Below are 13,792 nucleotides of genomic sequence, written 5' to 3'. Positions count from 1 at the left end.
AAGCACTCTGTCTCTGTATATTGAAACATAACCGTATAAAAGCGGACAAGCTTTTACCCATTCACCTGGTGGTGGTGTCGGAGAAATCCATTTGATGGAGAAGACCAAGTTAGGAACCAGGTCCTCCTGGCATCATTTTACAAAACTCACTTACCGGAATCGCTTCATTGGCCGGATCTAGTGTCGAGCTGGTGGAGGTACTTCCAGCAAATATGGTTCCACATAATGGGCTTTGGGTGACCTTATGAAGGGGGCTAGTCACTCGGTATGAAATTCGACGAGCCATTGCCAACAGCTGGCTAACTGGCTTGATGAAAAAGGCTCCCTGTCTATCTCTCTGATGGCTAATGGTGGAAAATTGTGATGGCAACTGAGCGAAGGTCCGAGAAAAGTCAAATGAAAATGTTGATGTAGAAAGTAATGACTCTATTTCGTTGAATGGCTAGAAAAAATAACATTTGTGCTAACGTTATTTTTTAAGCCGAGTGCTTCCATGAAGCTTTCACAGTTCTAAACTCTGGGACTCAATTCATAAAACTTGAACACTTACTGTTTTACTTTTTGAATGATTTTTAATATGGGATTAAAGAAAAGATTATTCAGTAGAACATTTCATCGTAAATTTAGACACTTTGTAGTTATTTTAAAAATGTGTCATTCTGCTACAACCATTAAAAATTTGAAACATTTTCTTTATTCTGAAATTTCATTGGATTTGGATTCCTGAACTGAGTTGTTGAAATAACATTTATTCTGTGTTTTTCAAATATTTGAAGACATTTAAATGGTGCTGCACACCGTTAAAGTTAAAAAAAAAAACAGTAGGAATCCTTAAATTTATTCATTGGAAATCCAGTAAAAACTGAAAGCTATTGGTTTCAAGCATCAAATCAACTGTAGATCAAAATTGCAGAGAAAAATTATGTACTTTTGTATAAAAAATGACATTCTGTGATTTAACCCAGTAATTTTGCGACGTTTTTTTGTGATGAAAAAAGCATTGATTTCAATAAAAAGTTATGAGAAACTAGCTGACCCGGCAAATTTTGTTGAGCCTGTAATTTTTGAGTATTTTGAGATGAATTGATAAACAATAACAATCTTATCATAACTGTCTAATACAAAGTTAGAAATCCAAAATTAATGTTGACATCAAAGATAAGAATTTAAAAAACACGAACAAAAATAAAAAATCTGTGAAATCAATGAATATTTTCCGAATTCGGTGTTCTGTGACACAAATTCTGTGATGAAAATTTGCACAAAATACTCTGAAATCATGGATTTTTTTGGGGTTTTGGCAACCTTGCTGTGGGTACTTATGTTTACGTTTAACTCTACGGATTTAGAAGTCCCTGGTAGTGTTTTTTTTTAAGAAAGTGTCCCTATGTAAGCCACCAAATGTTCAAAATCTACCTACTTTAGCGCGTGTCTCTTAAGTGCGAAATTCGCTGAACAAAGAAACAAAGGAGGATTGCGACCAAATTCCCAGAATGTCATAAAAGTAAAAAAAAAAACAGAATACGAAAATTACGGAAGCGACCTTTTTATTCCATGACAAATTAACCAAAAAATCATTTTGTATAGTTTATCATGATTTAAAGCAGTTTTATTTACATTCAGTGACCGAAATAAGAATAATGCCACACTTATGTTTTTCTAAAAAAATCAATAATATTTTTGAAAATTTTCAGTGGAAACGTAAATAATAATGCCTATACGAAATATTTGAATAGACTACTGATTTTTTTTTGCGTTTTCTATTATTCCAAAGGTTTTAAACGGATTTTAACGAGATTTTCCTCTAGGAATTCAACACTTGAGCTGAATTACTTAACCAAAGAGCTTAATTTCTTTATGAACTTGACGAGAAATGAAGAAGGAAGGTACTGGGTTATGTTTTAATCAGGAAAAACCAGGATTTCATTTTTAGGTGTTTGAACTTTATTTAGAGATTGAAAAAAGCTCTACTCCAATTTTATGTTGGATAGATTCCCACATTTCTAGACTACACAATATTGCAAACTGGGTTGCCTTTTCTTGTCATTTTTTGAGAAGGAATTCGAAGAATTGAACCACTTTTTTCGTTATATTTGACTTCTAATAAAGTAGCCTGGAAAACGATCTTAATTGATACCTAAATGGATCTTTAGGTTCAATTTTCTCCAAAATCCATTCATTAAACATCTTTATCATATATTAAAAAACCCTTCAAAATAGATTTCTGTGTAGTCAGAAATAACTCCCATGTGATGAAATTACGGTTTCTAAAACATTCTTCTGATTAGTGACCAAAGCATTAAACCTATTTGCTTGTCAAAATTCATGAAAACCAATGGAAAGTACAAAAAAATGGAAACCTTAATGGTATTAAATATTTTTAGAATATGAAATTTAAAAAAAATATCAAAATTTAAATTCAAAAGACAATTTAAAATAAAGAAAACATGAAATATAAAGATGCATTTTCTATTGTAAAATTTTCGTGAAGTGTTATTTGTTCAAAACATTTGTTCAAATTTAAAGCAGGGATGAGCAGCCTTTTGACGCAACGGACCAATTTGAATTTGAAATCTTTTTGATGACCGCACCAAAAAAATCATTTATAGTGAACTATGCGTTTTTTTTTTATAACAACAAATTTTTGATGAAAACGTATCAGAAAAGGTACAATGAAACAAATTCATAAGTTTTTAAAAAACGGAAATTAAACCCTTTTTTTCTAATACAAATTTCGTTCTAATTACCTAAACATCACTTGTGCCCCTTTTGAACTGAAACGAGAAATTTTGAAGTTTTCATTTTGGTTCATAAGAAGGGCTTGATCCGTTTTCTTAGAAAAATCCTTTTTTTTATAACTTATCACATCAATTTGAAATCCTTATAGAGTAAAATCACAGTGATAACTGTAGTGAATATAAGGGAATAGTTAGGAAAATTCTAATCATTACAGAAAGATACATTAAGATTTAAGGAATGTACAGAAAATTAAATGAGCGGGAAAATTGAAGAATATATTTTAAGAAAATAGTACCAACACCAGTTTAACGTGTAGGAACTTGACGTAGATTTGATTGAAGTGAGAAAACGATTGGAAGAATGAGAGCGATAATATCGCATGTGAATGCTGACAAAGGACCACATATGATTCATGAGTCTATAAGCGAATGTTGTGATGAAAAGTGGTGTTTTGAAGAGAATGGATTTGAGATGTGTCCGAAATGTCAATTTCAAGCACGACAATAACTTATAGTGAAAAAAAGATATAGGATATTAGTGTCTTATCAGCGTTGGACGCTGAATGTTCAATCGTTATTGAAATGTTTAGACTTAAAATCCTTTTTTTCCGTGAGCATTTTTCAAAAGTATATTCTATATTACAATTTTGTCCTCGAGATTTTTTTTTTCTACGAACGGTGAAAAACTGTTTCGTTTGAAGTTCTTTTTGAAAAATCATTGCATTGTTTACAGGTTTTCAAAATCACAGAACATTTTTACCATAGAGATTTTCAGCTTTTAGCTGGTCCTTCTCTTATATAAAAATTTTTTTTAAGCAAACGTTGCAAAGTTGCAGTTTTCATTCTTGTTTCAAATTTTTTTACAGACTTATGGATTTTCTTAATTTCTAAATTCGAAAGCTACTTTATAAATATCGTAAGACTTTAGTATTTTTGAATTTGTCTTCAAAAATACATGTAGTATACTACGTAAGTTCCCTATTTTGTTTATAAGGTTTCATTCGAATTAAGCTTACCATTTCAAAGATCAAATGAGGTTTTTTCAAAAGTTTTGTAACTTTTAACAAAAAACTAACATTAACACTAATTTAAAAAAATAAAAAATATAATACACTAGTACTGAACAATTTTTTTAGTGTTTTGAATTTTTTCTCTTCAAACCGACCTCCCTTCCCCTGGGGCGATTTTTCTTACGGAACTGTTGCCAGCTCGTTACGTTTTTATGAGTTTTAGAAAAACTGGTATTGTGGAGAGAAGGGAAATGATAACACTAGTTTACAGGATTTTTGAACTTAGTAAACTGAAGGTCATTTTTAATGTAAAATCGGGCGCTGAATCCGAAAATGAAATTCAAAAAAATCTTAGTAGAACAGTTTTTGAGTTATGCTCCAAATATGAAATTTTGGAAAATAAAAAAAAGTACATTTACTTATATTGAAATATCTCGGACTGCATAACAGTAATTGAAGATCTCTGTTTTGCATATTAAAGGTGAACAAATTTGCTATCGATCATCTGAACATCATTTTTGCGCATCATCAATAGTATTGTTGATATTAGTGGCTTTATGAAAGAAAAAATGATAAAAACGCATTTTTTTAGAAAAACTTTGGTTTGAGTGAAAGTTTTAGTCTTGATGGTAACATAGGCCGCAAACTTTGCCAAACACGCAATGAGTACTTTTTACGCATTGCGATTTATACGAGCATTTTCGGCCGAAATACAATCTTCGAACCGCAATAACTTTTTTGTTTCAAGTCCAATCGTGTTACAGTCTTCGAGTGAAATGTTTGTCTTAACTTATTCTTTCATAAAATCAATCAGAAAAAACAATCGGCTGATGAAGAAAAAAGTTATTATTGAAAAACCAGTATTTTTTGCTTTTCCCGAGCATTAAACCTTAAAATCCTATTCACGTTTGGGACTCAAGCAACCCCTCCCCAAGGTCAGATCGTTCTGAAAATTGGCATGTGACCTTCTAGTAAGCTAAAAAATAATTTTGACTCGGAGCGAGTGAGATTTACCATGTTGATTTCTTCCAATACTATGATTAGTATACTGCGGTTCGTTCAAATATTCAAAAATGCAGAAAATTACTGTTATGGTAAAGTAACCGTAACTTCTTCAATTTTCAACTGATTTTGAAAAATAACCACTTGAAATCTTTGTTTTGAATTCACATTTGAAGCCAACAAAAAATCAGATTTTTTAAATGTTACCATCAAGACTAAATCTTTCACTCAAACCAAAATTTTTCTAAAAAAATGCGTTTTTTATCATTTTTTCTTTCATAAAGCCACTAATATCAACAATACTATTGATGATGCGCAAAAATGATGTTCAGATGATCGATAGCAAATTTGTTCACCTTTAATATGCAAAACAGAGATCTTAAATTACTGTTATGCAGTCCGAGATATTTCAATAAAAGTACATGTACTTTTTTTATTTTTCCAAAATTTCATATTTGGAGCATAACTCAAAAACTGTTCTACTGAGATTTTTTTGAATTTCATTTTCGGATTCAGCGCCCGATTTTACATTAAAAATTTAGGTCGGTCAAAAAAGTTCACGATTTTTTTTAAATTTTGTAAACTAGTGTAATTATAATTAAACGGCCCTTATAAAATATATTTTCCAAATGTTAAATAATGTTTCTGTTTTTTGTATTCTGAAACTAAATTGTAAGAAAGTAGTTTCTCGTTGCGTGTTTTTAATTTCTCTTTTTTATTATGATAACAAATTTTTCATTTATTTATTTTTGAACTTTAAGCCTTGGCTTTATAAATTGTTCTTTTTTTCACAAATGAATTCATTTTAGTTTGATTCAATTTTTCATTGGAATTAAAATTTAACAAAATGAGATTTTAGTTTAAGGTTTCCAGATTTTTTTCAGCAAGTATCTGGGCAGTTTGACTTAAAGCCTGAAGAAGTCCGAGTATTGAGAATCAAATTGATGTCCAAAAATTCGGGCAAAATCCGGAAAATTTTTGTCAAACTCCAAAACTTACTCAACAAAAATCTTGGAGTATCTTTTTTTCGTCGAAATTCATCGACAAGTTCGTATTTAACGCTTCCAAAAAACCTTTCATGATTATTGATTCTGATGATGATAACAATTGAGTTTTTTTTGTATTAAAATGAATATCATCAGAGCCAAATCTGGGATTTTTTTTATTGGGATCCAGGCAACTGGTTCGGGCCGGACAGTTCCGAAATTTTGTATGAAATATCCGGGCAAAAATAATAAAATCGGGCAACCCTAGAACAGTTGATTAACAAGAAAATTGAGGTCTGTGTATATTTATCTTTAATCTTATCACTCATCACTGAGACTACATATAAAAAAGAGAACCTTGCATTCATTGATTGGATTGTAGGTTCCTTCTAATTTCTAATTTTCTATGGTGTTATCTTCAATCTTCAGTCAAACAATTACTTCTGCAGTCAAAGTATCATATTAAAGGAAAAACACCGCTAACAAAGGTTTGTTATGTTGTCTTAGGTCTTAGGAAGGTTGTTTGTTAAAGCGATTAACTTAAACTTAAACTGAATTATTATTCTTTTAAATAATTTAATGTTTTAAAAAAATGTAGAAAATTTCACCAAAATTTTAGTCTATATCCACGAATTAAAAATCAATTGCTTACTTACTGAATGATAGAATTCAGTTTCTTCAACTGAACTTACACATCGGAAAATGAACACTGGTTCTTAACAAACATGTAAAGTCTAAGTTTCAAAATATAAAAACAATTTTTTTTCTTTTCCAAATTATCTTTAACTTGAATTTTATAACTAGTCATTGATAGTCATTGATGTTTGGAATTCGGTAAATAATCTAATTTATTTCTAAGTTTTTACTGCTTTCTCAGGTATTGAATTATGTTCAGCAACATAAATGTTGTAATGAACTAGACAATTGATTTGATAATCAAAATGTTATTTTTAATTTAGATACCCTTTTGTTTATTTTCCTAACAATTTCAATTCTAAATTTGGATTCTTTGTCGCCTTTATCCATGTGTTTGACGTTCTATCTCTTGCACCTCTTTTTTCCGACTGATTCAATTTCTAAAAACTAGCATTTTTTTAAATCAAGTCTAGAGTGTCCATTTCCCAGCCATTTACGCGTTTTCAGGAACCGTGAAATCTGACGATCCTTTTCCCGGGTATTCTCTGGATCCCGGGAAAAATTGAACAAAGAGATTTGAACAATTTACTGCACACGAAACCTTTAACATGGTATTTTTTTATTTTTAATCAGTTGTTTTGCAAAACGTTTCAAACTTTTAGCAATTTTGAAGCTCAAGACCCGTACACAAAGTACTTTAACCGACTAACTTGACTGATTCTAGCTACAAAAATTTGAAGTAAATGAAAAGGATTTTTCACTATCGATAGAAGTTTGTTTGTTAAACTTCAGGTTGTTCATCGAATATCGTAAATTTTCAGATATTTTTTTTTGTTTCAAATATGTCATTTTTTGAAGATGATTTTGCTGCTGTCAACAGTTTGCGGAACGAAAGTTTCAATGATGAGTGTTGCAAAATAGATCATTTAGGTTCTTAGCGTTTCTTTATTAAAAGTGTTTGGATTTTTGGATTCTATGTTGTTTTTCGCTTTTATACTAAGTTTTAGAAAGTAAAAACATTTTTTTTTCTCGAATTCAATGTATTAACCAGTTTCAAGAACAAAACCATGTTAAAGGGTGACTTTGAGCCATATATCAAGAAAGAATTATCATTTTATTTACTTAATCATCGTGTAAATTGTAAGTAGTTAATATTTACTTATTAATTTTCATTTATTATTTATTATTATTATTTATTATTAATTTTTTTAATTACTAATTAAGCATTTTTTTTATTAGCTTCTGAAATTCCCGGTATTTTAAACCTTTTTCTGATATTCAAGAATACCCGAATTTCAGTCATTTCCGGGAATTCCCGCTGGGCAAATTCCTGGTAGGATACTCTAATCAAGTCGGTGTTTATACTGGATTTTTTGAAATTTTGAAATTTGTACCTTGTTTAACCAAACAGTTACATATTTGAGTTAAATTTTAATTTAACATTTTTTTGTGGTGCTTTTTAAAATTTATCTTTCTCTTCAATTCTTTGTATCACATTATTTTTTGAAAAAGTAATTGGCCTTTGAATATCTAATTTTTTGTTATTTGAATTATTCATCTTATTTTATTGGGATTTGTTAAATGTAGATATCCAATAATGGGTAATGAAAGGAATTTTGCTTCAGTTCTATTTAAATTTATGAATAATCTCTATCTTTTATTGATGTTGTGGAAAAAAAATTCAAACTAAATTTGTCCTAGAAACATATTCAAAGAAATTTTATCGAATGTTTGTCATCTTTCAAAACCTTTTTTTTCCTATAAAGTCATTTGTTGAAATGATATTGTGAAAATGTTATTTTGAATATTCTTGTTGTTAACATACTAAAAATAAGAAGTATGTGTTGCATTGCATTGTATTTCAGTTTTTAACTAAACAGAAGTTCGAGTAGGAGGTTGTGTTTTCTAAAATTGGCAAGAAGCATAAAAAAAAAAAATCTCAAGCCCAAGAAGTTCACAGAAAAGCAGCGGAGATATTCAAATGGTTTCTTAATTAAGAGTTTTCTGTTATGGATAACCTTTCATCGGAAGTAAAATTTTGTGAACGATTTGGAACCCAGCATTGCCACAAAAACATCACAGCGTTTTTCTTGCGTTATGGGAACAATTTCCGAGTGCTGATTTACTGGACTCATCTTGAATAAGTTGCTTGAGTATAGCTGGGGGTATAGAAAATTATAAAAACTGATCAAAGATTATTTTCTTAGATTTTAGAAGCCTGAAAATACAACTTCCGCGATTCTGATCTGAAGTCTTATAATGTATTAAAAGTAAGCGGTTTTGCTAAATTTTCATATGCATTTTCAGGTAAATTTTCCACATCACCATGTATTCCATACCCTCATTTTATTCTATGAAATTAAACTTCTATGAAATTAAAAAACGAGATTTAAAACTCGGTAATCTAAAATGCAAAACTTTTTGTAAGATTTCTTTTTTGCAGCTCAACTGTGAACATGGTGAAAAGGTACTGTGACGCACTTCGACTAATGACGTAAGAAGTATGACAGGAGAAGCTTTGTCAGCAGCATTGAGGTCATCATCAATTAGTGGAACCCCCACAAAAAGTGATTATTTCTGCTGTCGAAGTTTCGCTTGTCTCAGACCAATAAAAACAATCCTCCGAATCAGCCCTTAAAATGTGGATGGATTTGCGTCTACAAATGCCGAAGCCATTATTTATGATCCAACTATGTAGTTGGTCCAACAAGCAAAAAGGTAGCCTTCCCTCATCTGATATTGCCGGTTTGGGAGAACTCCATGGGGCAAAAAGCAAACAAACCAATCAAGGGAGGGATTCCTGTAAAAAAAAACAGTCATTCGGTTGCACAGGTGTAATTTTGCTTGTTCAGGACCGGTAAATAGCCATTAAATGACGGTTTTTGCGCTAATTTAAGTTTGCTCATTGTTGATTCGGAAGACGAGTTATGAGTGTTTTTTTTCGTTTGGAAAATAAGGTGTTTCAGCATTTAAATTGGAATATTCTAGTTGAACTTCACTTTATTTAGGAAAAGGATTGTTTAAACTCGTTTTGGGTCACTGCATCTTGTTAAGAATCATTGAAAAAAAAACTCTCTTCATACCATCAACGACTGTTTGAACAACGTCCTAATTAATTTCATTTTCTGATCTTTCTTATCTTTTCAGATGATTAGACTTTGAATCCCTTGTCGTAGACCGGAACTGTTTTTCCTTCATTCACCCGTTACTTACCCGGAGCCAGAGGCTGAGAAAAAGGTTAGTTTGCCCAACGTTTCCCGAACCCTAAACTTCACACATTTCTAGAACCCAATCATCAACCCCTTTTTTCCGGGAGATTATCACCAATAGTCCGAGGATCCGAAATTGTTGTATTCGACAAATTTTTTACTCTTAATTTCTCCTCGAAAGTGATAATCGATTACTCTACAAAAAATTGTTAACCTCAAATGCGCGGAGAAAAGTGGTTGGAGTTTCCAAGGAGGGGGGGGGGGGGGGGTGGGAATACCGACAAAGACCCCACTAATTACCGTTTTGATTAATGGCTACGCATCACCTCCGATTACGAGATCCCATAAATCTCCACCGCCGTTTCGGTTTCCGGTTTTGCGTTCTGGTGGGGGGCAGCAAGTGTGCCTGATGGGTTCTTCGTTTTTCCCCCATTCGAGAGCAGCCAGGCCAGGGAATTCTGTTCAAATTTCTTACCAGAACAGGTTTTTTCTTCTTTCCTCTCCCTTCCCTAGTTAAAATATCATGATGACGTGATTCTGATAGTAAATTACCGTTTGGGCGGAAAAAGGGTTTCGGTTCTGTTTGACATGGTGTTAACTTTTTTTTTGCTGTCAAGAGCTTACCATTTTTTGTGGGAAGTAGTTAACGTCTTAATTATCGGATTGAAGCTATTTTTGACGATTTTCTGAAGATTTTATAAAAAAAAATAGCTGGCTGTTCTCATTTAAGGCCTTTGGAACCAAAAAGGGTCAAGTGCATAAAAGCAAGTTTTGAGAAAAAACTGCTTTGAGTTATTGTGTTTGGCCATCCATATATTTTCGAAAATTACCTAGTTTTTTTCCCTTTCAAATGTGAAAGTATATAAACTTTGTTTTTTGAATCTGAAAAACTATGAAATTCAATTGAAAATTTGAAGAATTTTTTAGCATAACTAACTAACATTCAAATTTTTGCACTTATTCCCCTTTGGCTCTAAAGGCCTCATTTTCAATGTTTTTTTTCTCTCAACAGTTAACTTTCAGTTCAAAAATAATCCTATCGTCGTTTGCTGTTTATAGCTTTTTTCCCCAAGTACTTATTCCCACTTTTCAAGTGCATCCAAACAAAAGTATCCCCTTCTTCGTGGAAGTCAATTTCCAGAAGTTATTTATTTATTCTAGCACTTCGAGTCGATGTCGCACAGTTGTTTTTCTTCGGAAGAATTTTATCTTTCTACCATTCCGGTGCCAAAACAACGAGTCAAGTCGAACAGGTTCATTGCCAAGTGCATTTGATTATTTTCGTTTCGGATTTTCCGGGGCTCCGAAAATCGGAATGTTTTTCCGGTAAAACAACAACGACATCGACGATGGTCGTTTGGTTTTCGGCTTTGCGACCGAGGCGTCTGGCGTAGGATGCGTGTTTTTTTCTTCCGAAATATTTCAAGAGCATAAATTATTTTGGAAGCAGAGAAAAAAAAGCAATAAACAATGTCTTCGGACGTATGATTTTCTTTACCGAAACATGAAAAACTGTTAGAAGGTTGAGGAACAAATAAATAAAAAAAAAGTACTACAAAATATAAATAAATGAAATATTGAAAATAATTCAATTTCTGGTATAAAACTATAAATCACAAAAATCACTTTACTGTGAATTTTGAAATACATGATGCAGACATATAAATTTGATATCTGCGAAACACAATTAGACACAGGAGTTCTAAGAAAAACTGGAAGAAAATATCAATTTGGTAATTTTTTTCCTGAAAATTTTAGAGAACATTAAGGAAAACGATTCCACTGCTGTTAAGGTCTATGTATGAAGCGAACTGTACCTTCTTGATGCGATATTTAATGGACGGTTGAAACGAAATTTTCTGAGAGTTCCTTAAAAAAAGTTCCACAGAGCCACACAGCAAAAAAAGGACAATCAGCCGGTTAGGGTCCTAAAGACCAAGATTTCTGTTTTGAAAATATGTAAAATTGAATCTTCTCAACCGAATTCTATAAACTGTACCATTTTGAAATTGTTCAAATGTCTGCTAACAGATGCTTTTGATTTTTTTTTTGCTTTTTTTGTAGTCTTCAAAAATAAAAAAAATTGGCTGTTTTGCAACAAACCTAACTGAAGTTGCATTGGAAAACTTTTGGTTGATATTATGAATGATGAATTAGTTTTAAAGACACTGATAGGATAACTAATTTGACGAAGGATCATATGTGATGTTTATCAATTTTTGCTTTACGCTTTTTGTTACATTGCGCACAACTACTCTAAAACTTTTAATTTATTTTTCAAATTATATGACTAGAAATGAAAAACGAAATAAGGCACGGCCTACTCCGAAAATCTCACAATGTATGTTTTTTGTGGGCCTTAATGTGATAAAAAATCACAAAAAATAAAATGTAGTTATTTTGATTGAAATACATCAATTGTTAAATAAATAATTTATCAGCTCAGTTTTATGTATATCTGGGGACATTTAAAAAAAAGTGGAGTTCTAGAAAAAAGTTTTTTAGAAAGTAGTTTTTCTTAAATTTACATTTGTGGCGGCATCTTTGTTCCAAAATGCTATTATGGATATTTTGTTTCAACTCAATTTTTGAACACCGCCAAAATTGTGATAATTGGTTTTTCATAAATAGATAGTGAACATGTAGACGATTTCAAAGTGGAATAGTTTACGGGAAACGGTTGAGTTTTTTTAAGTTTCAGCCAAAATAGTAATCTGGGTCTATATGACCCTCACCAGCCAATTGTCCCATAAAGTAAGATTAAAGATTATACTTAATAGCTGTAAAATCGAGTTGTATCATTGTTTCGAATTCAGACACAAAAGAATCTGGCTGGAAATAAGAAAAGATGATAAAATTTCTTGAAAATGCATTTGAAAATCGTGTATCAAAAGCAGAAATTAAATCACTGTGTGGGGCAAACAGAGCACTCCCCTGGGGTAAAATGGACATCCTCTTTATTTTAAGCTTGAAGGAACAGAAGTACCTAGAAATTACCCATATTCACATGTTCAAATACACAACACTATCCATACCTTTTTTCACACTACATATATTTAACTAAAAAAAATTAAGCTTTTTTTGGAGCATGATTAAGGTTGCCAGAATTTTTCAGCATGTATCCTGCCGGCCAAATCTAGGCTAGTTCATCTTAAAACCTGGCAAAATTTGTGCATTCGACTTCAAAATTGTCAACCAAAATCCGAGCAATATCTGGGCCAATTTGGTCAAAACCTAAATTGTATTTGAGGTTTTTAAAAACCTCATGAAATTTGAATCTAACTTCTTAATTTTAATCTGAATTCCGTCTGTACACGTGTATTTAAAATTTGAATTCCGAATTTGAAAACGATTTGTGAATCTAAGATCCAGATCAGGCTATTGATATGAACTAGAAAGCGAAACTTGTATCAAAATCCGCAACCAGAAATCTCATATTGGAATTCTGTATTCTTGGCTTTCAATATGACTTCATTTTTCAGTTCTTAAATCTTGATTCAACTTGTGAATTTAAATGAAAAATTGTGAGCTATGAAAATTTTGTAAATTTTGATTCTGCGTGAGAGTTGATAGTAAAAATTTCAATGCTAAATCTCAAAAATGGTGAGCCAATTTCAATATATACTTTTCAAATCCCGGAATAATGAGTTTAAGTTTATGTTGAAAATCAAAACCAAGAACAGAATCAGGATTTCATTTGATTAATGTTAAATCCGAATTCCAAGTACAATACAATACAATTACAATACATTGGAATCTGAAATCTGGTCAAAGACATTGAATTTATTATCACAACACATCAGTTAATTAAATTTTAATCTCCCAAAAAAGTCGTTCATTTTAATTTTGATAAAATTTTCACAACATATTTGGGCGCAAAATAAATAATAAAAAAAAATCGCATAAAATTTCAATTGAATTGATTCCGAATTGATATTTGGCCTTTTAAGTTTTGTAAGTTTTGCTTGTCTTTTCGTAGTTTTAATTGAGATTATTTACTGCGTTCGTGAAAAACTTTAAGTAATGAGGTTTGAGTTGAAAGAAATCTCGGATAATTTTCATTTTTTGGAAGCTTGAATAGATTCTGCCTTATTTTTTATCTTCAAATCAGAGATGCCAATTTATCTAATTTTTTAGAATTTGCCTAATTTTTGAGGGTCCTGCTTGATAACTTGATAAGCCTCGATTTTACCCTGATTTTTTCGTCATAC

The 13,792-nt window shown here is 31.3% G+C and overlaps 1 protein-coding gene across 2 annotated transcripts in view; it reads left to right on the top strand.

Annotated features, from left to right (window-relative positions):
* Nucleotides 1-13,792, top strand: part of LOC129749464 (insulin-like growth factor-binding protein complex acid labile subunit) — an 835,561-nt gene that overhangs the window by 375,925 nt on the left and 445,844 nt on the right. For both annotated transcript variants that reach the window (XM_055744438.1, XM_055744439.1), the window contains one exon: nucleotides 9,520-9,609. The gene's annotated coding sequence lies outside the window, so the exon portion shown is untranslated. The remainder of the gene's footprint in view (nucleotides 1-9,519; nucleotides 9,610-13,792) is intronic.

Source organism: Uranotaenia lowii, chromosome 2, assembly GCF_029784155.1.
Source record: "Uranotaenia lowii strain MFRU-FL chromosome 2, ASM2978415v1, whole genome shotgun sequence".
NCBI lineage: Eukaryota > Metazoa > Arthropoda > Insecta > Diptera > Culicidae > Uranotaenia > Uranotaenia lowii.
Note: the sequence above shows the minus strand (reverse complement) of the source record. Positions and strands in the feature narration are given on the sequence as shown.